At 36.8% G+C, this 8,531-nt stretch overlaps 1 pseudogene; it reads right to left on the bottom strand.

Annotated features, from left to right (window-relative positions):
• Positions 1 to 416: 416 nt before the first annotated feature.
• Positions 417 to 8,017, bottom strand: LOC133785587 (protein DETOXIFICATION 45, chloroplastic-like; annotated as a pseudogene).
• Positions 8,018 to 8,531: the final 514 nt, after the last annotated feature.

The raw sequence follows: 8,531 nt of genomic DNA, 5'->3' as shown, positions 1-8,531 counted from the left end.
TACAGTCCCATGAAATCTAGTAAAAGGGATAATGGACTCGAGAAAAGATAATAAAAAAAATGAAGTCTTAACTTTAAAGTGAATAACAAGATTACTGCAGTAGATTGTTGCTGTAGAGTTTTATGTGTTTTTTTCTTTCTGATTCTTTGATCCCTGAAAGTTTAAGATCCTCAACTCAGTTGATTAGTAAGAATGACCATAACCAATTAACCAACCAAATCAGAATGCATATGAGACAAAAAAGCACAGAAGAAAATCTTACTATCAATCAATATCAGCTTTACCATTCTTAGTAATAGAATAGGAAACAGACCTATCATGTTTTGACCCAATAAAGCTCCATGACTTAATCGATTTTTAATAAACACATCTTCTCACCAATTTCCAAAAATAAACTACCACTAACTATTATTATTTTACTTATGCCAAATACATAAACCATCAAAAGGAGCATGTGCACAAACCAAAAGTAATTCATAACAACTGTAAGGAAAATGAAGAAGAGAAGAAAAATAAAGCAAGAAATAAAAATAGAAATGTAATACGTGATATGTACTAAAAACCCATTAGTAAAAAAATAAAAATCTTCAAATATATATATATACTAAAATATGGAGACAAATTACTTTGCTAGTTCATATAACCACCAAAATTTTCTTCTTCTTTCAATTTAGTTTGACTCCTTTCCCACTTCGCAAGTAACCATAGAAAAATCATTATTGGATACATATATAATATATGTATATAAATATTCATGCATATAATTTTATATAAGCCAAAGTGAAAACCAAAAACTGATTTCATTTCAATTAAAAATAAAGCAAACTCAGTTTTTGACAGCTATTGTCGTCTCCAAAAATGAGGACCTCAAAGTTCAAACACATACCATGTATTGAAACTTAAAGAAATCAGAGAAGCATGTGGCCCCCGTATCTCCTCATTGCCATTTTTGATCTAGGTAGAGGCCAAAATAACATTAAAATACAGAAGAATAAAAAACAGAATCCATTTAACAAAATAATGATTAGAGACAGAAAACAACCATTAAATCCCACAGCCCCATCTAACCCAATAGAACAACTTATGAACCTTTCTATTGCAGTGAATCCCGTCACCTCTGTCGAAGCCCATCTGTGCCAAGTCTGCTTCTTTCAATAAGCCCTTAGTCCTTGGCACTTGCGGGGCTTTAAAAAGTAAAAAATCTGCAATCACCAACACTCAACGCTAGAAAACGAAATGAAATGCAGCACAACATTATGAAAGCTGTTGTCGACCTCTTACAAGTGGACTGCCAACACAGTGTCAGGAGACAGGGCAATCGGGAAAGTAACCTACAAGAAAAATGGAAAGATAACATAGATTTGGAATGACCAAAAAACAAATATACCTGTCCTTTTGAGCAACATTTATCTAAAACACCTACCAGAGAATCAAAGGCCGCCATTTAGTTCAATGATCCACAACACCTGGACAGAAGAAAAGTGTGAAAAATTATTAATCAATGCTTCTAGTTGTAGCCAGAATTGTACCCTTTCAAGTCTCACAAACCTATATGTAAATCATCATTCATGCAGGATGCAGCCTTTGCATAAATTCACCATCCAAACAAACATATCATATAGTAAAGTCTCTACTAGTAGCAACCAAACATGTGTGCACCATACTAAGAGAACCACAAATGCAATTTGAATTGTTCAACAATTAGCATGGTTCAACAATCAGAAGGCTAGCTACTTACTGTGGTATTCATAATTATACCTATAATCAAGTGTATCAATATAGTGTAAATCACTGCTCCATTGATAGTGAAATCAAAAGACAAAGTGTTTGCTACACAATAATATGCATAAATAAGCATGTCTAATCGATATGGAAAAAAAAGAATCAAATTATCTATGAAAGGTCTAATACCAAACACTACTACTCTCATGAGACCCTTTAAATTTTAAGTGAGGTGCAAAAACTTAAATTTTAAATTACTGTCACAGAGGAGGAGTGCTTTGATCAATTTGACTTAGAAAAATTAAGAGGTGTAAACCAACCTCATGAAAGCAATCTGAGGATTCATCTTTCCAAATGCAATTTCGACAAAATCATCTTCCTTGAAGGAAAATGTGGCATCAGGCTTTTTTTCTCCTTCCAATGTTCCTTAAATTTGACCAAAACACACAAAAATGAGCATCTTCTTTTGTCTTACTAAGAAGTTACTTCACAAATAGTGATCAAAACAAAACTAATGGCAAATGAGATTAAAAAAAGGTTTACTTTACAAATTAAACTGTATATATATATCATATGAAACAGAAATTATTTATGTATTATAACTAATTAAAACTGACAATATGACCTGGGAACGGCAGAGAAAACCAAAACCAAAACCAAAGATGGCGACAATTGTATGCAAGAGACTGTTAACAATAGAATGCAGCAAAATTCAAAACAGTGTGAAGGTTATAATCTACATACGAAGATTATATCATGGAAGTAACGAACATATACTTACAACTTTTAAGATATCATGGTAAAAAAGAAAAAAAAAAGTGAAACGAATCAAAGAGTTCTTAACAAATTATTTAGGGAAAATAAAATAAAATAGAGAAGATAACATCTTGAATACATCTTTTCCCCTACATTGTTTCACTTTCAAAAAAGAGAAATCAAGTTAAAGTGTATCCAATTAATATGGACTTTAGTACAAGTGAATCAACATATTTGCCTTAGTCATAGGCGTATATGTAGAGTCCAAATAAACAATAATCCTATTAATTCAAGCAAAAAAAGTAACATAAAAGTTTAAAATAAAATAAATCTCATATTAGTTCTAATTAATCCATAAAATCTAACATTTGATGTATTCAATTCCACATCTTTAATAATGTAGTAGAGCGCATAAGATTACTTTTATTACTATATCACAATGAAAACATATTAGTTCATAGACACTGAAAAAATATATAAGAATCAATAAATACATAAATCCAAGATATAATATCCAAAGAGATATTAATGCAACAAATTATTTTGAGATGAAAAATAATATACCACAAAAACTCAATGGGTAGGACATTCAAAAATCTTTAGGTACAAGAAAACTCAATAAATAATTAACACAGAAAAAAAGACCTTACCTTCAACACATAGTGAGCAATTTCCTTCTCTGTCTTATAGTCACCTTTAGACATATAACTTGCAGTCAAAGCCTAAAATTAAACAACTCATAAATCAATAGAGACAAATCATGTGCAGACGCTGACTATGCAGAGAGAAATTTCAACAGATTTAAAACTAAAGTATCCCTTTATTATTGACCAGTATGAGCAAAAAAAAAAATACAATAATAATAAGCATAACTTTGCCAAAACTAGTGGTCCAAAACAAGGGCAACTTTAGTAGGATCAAAACATTATAGCAAGCAATATAAGTCAAAGAAAGAGATAATACCTGTGCAGATGCACCCAGGGCATCAACCAGAAGCGAAACAGCCAACCATTGCAACCGGGCCTTGACGAGCAACCATTGATGTCCCCAAAGTCATGGTTGTTAGAACAGCAAGAGTTCTTCCAAGAAGAAAACCACCTATAACATCCCAAAATATATGAAAGAATCAAATAAAAATATAACACCTTAGTTATAACAGGCAAAGAAAAAGGTCGACATGTCTAAAACAGAGAAACAGGTAATATTTTTGCTAAAGAAAAGTAAACTAAAAAACAGAACATACTATATATCAACTGACTGGTTATGCTTCAGTCAAATTGTAAGACAAGAAAGCATCTTCATACAAAAGAGGGAAGTTCAATAACATAAGGATTATTTTTATTTTTTAATATTTTAAGAAAAAAATGAAAAACAAAACCAAATTTACTAGATTTTATGTATCCTCAAAATTGTAATGATCCCATCTTTGGAGGCAGTAGTATTGCTCTCTTATTTAGAAACCATAGCATTAAGAAGGTGACAACATATCTGAAATATAAACATTCGAGCAAGATCTTATGTCAAGGGATTATCACAGCAAAAACTAAAGAAAATTTGCAATGCTAGTCAAAGAACACGTACTGAGACACAACTGTGGAAATTGCTGCACCAGTTGCACCCATTTGGAAAGAATACATAAGTATGGGAAACAAAATCACAACTAAAAGATTCCCAATACCTACATACAAAGCACCACATGAACTGACATGAAGAGTGGTTCGACTTTGAAGAAATGGAAAAGAACGCAAGGACAACAAATTGAAGACATAATAGTGACATATCTCACTTGCAAGTAATTACAATAACACTTGCCTAGACATAAAACAGGAGTTTTTGTATCCTTAAACCCACGGAAAACTCCTTGAAGAGCCAAAGACACTACAACAGCAGGAGCACCGAGAGCCCTTAGTGAAAGAAAACTCTGAGCAGGAGCCCGCATGGGTGAATCCTATTAAGAAACTAATTTTTAGAACTACAACTATTCTTAAATTGAGATTTATATACTTGAAAAAAGAAAACTAAAAAATGCCTAAAAGGCCTCCAAAAAGCAAGCAAAATTATACTCGTCATTACAAGAATGACATTACCCAATTAAACAAAATACAAGTATATTACGGCAACCAAAAGTATATGGAGTACCTAATAATACTAACAAATATGCATTTATGCATATATCTTCATGCAGAGATAAAAGAAACCAAATTATTAGCCGATATGCCAAGTATGCTTAGTGTTTAGGGCCTTACGGATGATATTCCCATGATATTTAGAAACAAGCCAGATCCCAAAGACAAGGCTAAAGCCTCAAAAGTACCAATCATAACAACTAGCAGTAAAGCTGTGGACACGGATGGTAATTGTTTTCTTTCTGCTATTACATCAAAAGGTCTACTACCATTGCTACTGTTGTTTAGAAAGTGCGTCTCTGGACAGCAATCAGTTCAAAAAATAGAAGGATAGTCATTTCTATCTCAATCTTTAATTTGGAACAATACTTTTCTATACAATAATAAATTACAAGGGCATTAAATTTACTTGAAGCAGAAGAATTATTTTCACTTCTTGAAATGTCTTCAGCAACAAAAGAAGTGGCAACACTGAGAAGAGGAATATTAAATAGGTTTGAAATGTAGTTAAAGATGTTCACAGAAACACCAGCTGAACCCAACTCCAGACAGCCTAAGAAAAAAGGAAAATGCAGAACATAAGGAATAGTCAAGATATCACCTAGAGTAGACCTAAGGATATCTATAAATTCACTCTTGAGACTAAAAGCATTTAGAATTTTACTACAAAGAATTAAGAACAAAATTCCAAAACCATAGAGGAGAAGAAAAACCGTCAGACGAAATCAAAATATCATGCAATCGAGGTAGTGAGAATCTTAAACGAATCAATGAATCATACCTAATCTACCAATGTAAGCAGTCTCCATAAGCTGTGCTAAAGGATCAAGTGCTTGCCCCGCAATATTAGGTATAGAAAGCATCATTATCTCACGCTTGACATCCGGAGAATGTAATACAACGCTAGGAACTTCTGCCAATTCACTATCAAAAAGAGACGAGAACCATTGATGAGTCAAGAAAATGTGTATAAAATCCAGAAGACTTGAAAATTTCATAAAAACAAAAACATATAATACATCAAGTAGTAGTCTTATGAAGCACCATTGCCTCCACCGTCAAGAGAACTCTCATCTTTAAAAACCAATCTTTCATCAATCTCAGATGAACTGGCGCCACTATCTGAACTCCTCTGATTACTGACCACGGGGAAACGATTCTTTCTACAATGGGTCACCAACAGATTGAAACATTTTCTGTGCCTTCTGACCAAATAGCATCCCCCAAAAATATCTACATGGCCTAACTTTTGCCTACTAATAAAAGCAACAAATTTACCCGAGTCCCCTATGCGCACTGAAGCAACAAACATAAATCTCAATGCTTTCACCAAATACACAAAAATCTCAACGAGATTGAGATTGTTAAACAAAATGAAAAAACCCTTTTCAAAATTAAAACAAAAAACACACCCTTAAATCGACCAAAACAATGGAAACAGAAAATCAAACAACCCCATTAGATTTATTCCCAAATTAAGCTCTATTAGCATAAAAAACCAATGACCTAGATCAATAACACCTAAAACTATATATCCTTACCTGGCTTGCCAAGACCGAAGAGGAGTGAAACAACCCAACGAATGGAACCCTACTGACAGAGAGATAGAGAAAGACGAGAGAGAGATGGAGGAGATATGAGGGATGGAGGCTGAGATTTGAGGGATGGAGGAGATGTGAGCTCAGATTTGAAGTAGGGATGATGAAACCGAAGATAGAGTTCGGACTTTGCTTAGCCGAAGAAGAAAATGGTGAGTCCGAAATTAGTGTGATTTTTTCTGAAAAAAATGTATAAGTTGCGGGCTCCCAAAATATTACCGCCTTTATCATTTGCTACATATATAACATTTACCATAATACTTTTTCATTTCTATTATATTAATGTGTTATGGAAATGGGTATTTGGTGCAGTGTTTGGGCGTTCTTGCCCGATCCTGCGAGGTGAGGCCCACCCGAGATGGTTACCATATCTTCTCCATCAATCGGAGGGGGTCTCTCTTCTTCCCTAGCTCGGGAATTGTTGTTTTGAGCAGGCAGCAACGCATCTGTCCTCTGTCTGGTAGAAGCCTGATTATTATTCTGGTTCCTGACATACTGCCTGAAGTATCCTCTCGAGATCAGTCCTTCGATCTCTTCCTTCAGTTGCCTGCATTCATCAGTAGTGTGCCCAGTATCTCTGTGAAATCGACATTATTTACTGGAGTCTCTCTTGGACTTTTGATTTCTCATGGGGTTTGGACGCTTGAAAGGGACCTGGTTTTCATTAGCCAGGTAAATATTCTCCCGAGACTCGTTGAGCTCGGTGTACACCTTGTACACGGAGCAGTATCTTTCCCCTTTCTTCTTCTTTCCCACTTTTGCCTCGGGTTACTTCCTTCATTCTTCTTTCTTTTGGAAGGATTTTTGGCAGGGGTTTCGAGGTCGACGGGTTCGCCGAGGTCGAGGCAGAGTTTATGTTTATCGTTGTAGTTATGGGTTGAGAGGTCATATTCAGTGTTGACCTCGCCTCTTCTACATTGACAAACCTCTAAGCTCGCCGATTAAACTCGGTAAAGGACCTCACAGGCTTCCTCTGCATATCTTCCAAGAGGGGACTTCCCGGCATTACCCCAGCTTGGATGGCCGATTGCTGTCGTCTACATCCCGAGCTCGGGCGACTTCCAAATTGAATCTTGTAAGGTAGCTCTTCAACGTTTCATTTGGTTGTTGCTGGACGTTGGTCAGGGTCGATGGCTCAGGTCTTACCCCGATCATGGCTCTAAACTGCTTCTTGAAATCTTTCGACAACTGATCCCAAGAAATGATTGAATGTCTCTTATATTTTTCGAACCAGTTTTTCGCTGGTCTTGTAAATGATGCTAGAAATAACATGCATCTGAGCTCGTAACCCACATTACTTGCTCTCATTATAGTGTTAAATGTAGTCAAATGACTATACGGGTTGGATTTCCCTATAAAAGGTGGGACATGAGGAATCCAAAACCCTTGAGGAAACGGAGTGTTGGAAATGTGGGGAGCGAATGGCTCGAGCTCCTCATCAGAATCTTCCTCCCGATTCTGACCTTGCTTATTCTGTAAGAGCCTAAATGCTCTTTTGAGTTGGTCAATTCTATCCTGAACTGGGTCCACAGGGGGTCTCGCCTGAAATTGGTTATCATTGATAATAATTCCAGGCTCGCGCCTTCGCAGGGGATCCTTGCGCCCATTTAGGTGATTTTTCAGATCTGGGTTCGAGGGATTACCACTACCTCGATTATGATTCAGGTGTTCCCGCAAGTCAGGGTGGTTCCTTTGGCTCCCAGTATTTCTACGTCCTTGATCATACATACTGAGTGATCCGGCGTCCCCTGATTCGTCACTGGCAAGGCTCATCGCATGATTGCTTTGAGATGGATTCCTTTCAGGATGCCTCATCTCTGCAGTGCGAGACCGAGACATTTGGCTTCTCGTAGGCTGGGCGCCTCTCCGTTCTCTAGCCACTTCTCCATTCCTCTGCTTCCGTCCAGCCTGCCTTTCCCTATCACCCTGAGTCGGTTGTGTGTTCCTCTGAGGCGGTGAGGGATATCTTATTGGAAATGGAGGGAACCGTATGGGTGACGGTGGCTGCCACCCATTTCGGGGTCTAGATGGTCCCAAGTTTGCCTGTGTCGACTCGGTAACATTCTTCCTGTTACCAGGATTCTGAGTTCGAGCCTCTGCGAGGTCTCGGTTAATCCCAGTGTCAGCTGGTAGTTCAGAAGTTGAGTTAACCAGAGCTCTAGCCTGGGTGTTTCTTCGGGGCCTCGAGAGAGTAGGTTGCTCTACCAGTGGCGGAGGTTGCTCCGTTCTTCTTGTGGAAGCATTTTTGCTAGGTCGCCCACAAGGCCTGCAACGAGGAACATGAACGTCCCGCGGAGGTGGGGCTTGGTTCTCAGACAGAGGTTGAGGC

The sequence above is a fragment of the Humulus lupulus genome, chromosome 6, assembly GCF_963169125.1.
Source record: "Humulus lupulus chromosome 6, drHumLupu1.1, whole genome shotgun sequence".
Lineage (NCBI taxonomy): Eukaryota > Viridiplantae > Streptophyta > Magnoliopsida > Rosales > Cannabaceae > Humulus > Humulus lupulus.
Note: the sequence above shows the minus strand (reverse complement) of the source record. Positions and strands in the feature narration are given on the sequence as shown.